Raw genomic sequence first — 1,566 nt, forward strand, 5'->3', positions numbered from 1 at the left:
CAGTACGCACAATACTCTGGTATTAACCGGCGTATGTTTACAAATAGGTTAGGTGGAACGTCGCTTTTCAACTGCGCAAACGCGTTGTGCGATAGCGCTGTGGAAAAGAGATAGCAGAACGAGTAAACCTACTCCGATTAAAAAACCGAACGAACTTATTTGCCAACCCAATACATGATATTTCAGGCGTGAGCGGTGTAACTGTAAATACACAAAATCTGTTGAAAAGGGAAGTTTTTAAATTATTTTTTAACGAAGAACTAGTTAGAAAAATAATTTCGGAAATAAATAAATATGGAGCAACTAACGCAGATTTGGTACCAGTTACAGACGATGAACTAAAAATATTTATTGCTTTAAACATTTTAATGAGTTCCTGAGCCCACTATTCAGAATTATTGAACCAAAGATAAAAGCATAGAAACACCATATTTTAAGAATGTTATACCCCGTAACCGATTTATCTCTATCGCTACAAATTTATATTTTTCCAGTAATGATATTTCCAACGACCCATTAATAAAAATTCGAGAAGTTTCTGAAATAATAAGAAAGAATTTCATTCGCATGTATGTACCAAATAAAAATATATCGATTGATGAATCACTAATGAAATAGAGTTTACATTATATATAATTTATCAGAACTAAACGAGCGAGATTTGATATTAAGTTTTATAAACTGTGTGATTCTAAAACGAGATACATACACAATTTTAAAATATATGTAGGAAAAGATAAAACTAATACTGGATCTGCTAGCAGAAATGTTATGATAAATTTGTTAAAAGAGAGTAGACTACTGTACAAAGGATATAGTTTATTGATAATTGGTACAGTTTACCGACTTTATATCAGGAATTATATAATATGCAAACAAACGTATGTGGAACAGCGAAAATGAATAGGAAAGAAATGCCTCGGGAGAAGCTGTTGTATTTTCTACAACAGATATGGCAGCCATAAAGTGAAGAGATAAAAAAGATGTTGTTTTATTAACAACTATGCATAACTTAGATTTTGCCGAAACGGAGAAAACAAACCAATATACCGGACAAAAAAATGTTAAACCAACAGTAGTAATAGATTACAATAAGAATATGGGTGGAGTTGATGTTGGTGACTAAACGTTAAGCAAATTTCACACTATGCGAAGATGTAAAAAAGCCTATAAAAAAATATATTTTTACTTCATAGACATGATGTTACTAAACAGTTACATAATTTTCAAAAACAATAAAAAAGACCGAGTTTTTCAGTAAGAGAGGCATCATCTATCAATGATTCGTTAACGCGATATATTGACCGGCATTTTCCTATACAGATACCTCCAACATTAGCATTAGCAAAGGGGAACAAAACATCATAGTGTTGCGTTGTATACTTATCTATGTTATTTCGAAAAGAAACAGTTTTTAAATGCAATGTTTGCGATATAGCATTATGTATCGATCATTTTAAAAAATAACATGTTAACCCTTTGCGCTCGAGGCCTTTTTTGCTCGAGCGAACTAGCAACTCGAGAGGAGTTAGCTGCTCCCGCTTATTTCATGAGTTTTTTACAGTT

The sequence above is a fragment of the Dinoponera quadriceps genome, unplaced genomic scaffold (genome assembly GCF_001313825.1).
Source record: "Dinoponera quadriceps isolate SergipeBrazil2010 unplaced genomic scaffold, ASM131382v1 scaffold841, whole genome shotgun sequence".
In the NCBI taxonomy this organism is placed as follows: domain Eukaryota; kingdom Metazoa; phylum Arthropoda; class Insecta; order Hymenoptera; family Formicidae; genus Dinoponera; species Dinoponera quadriceps.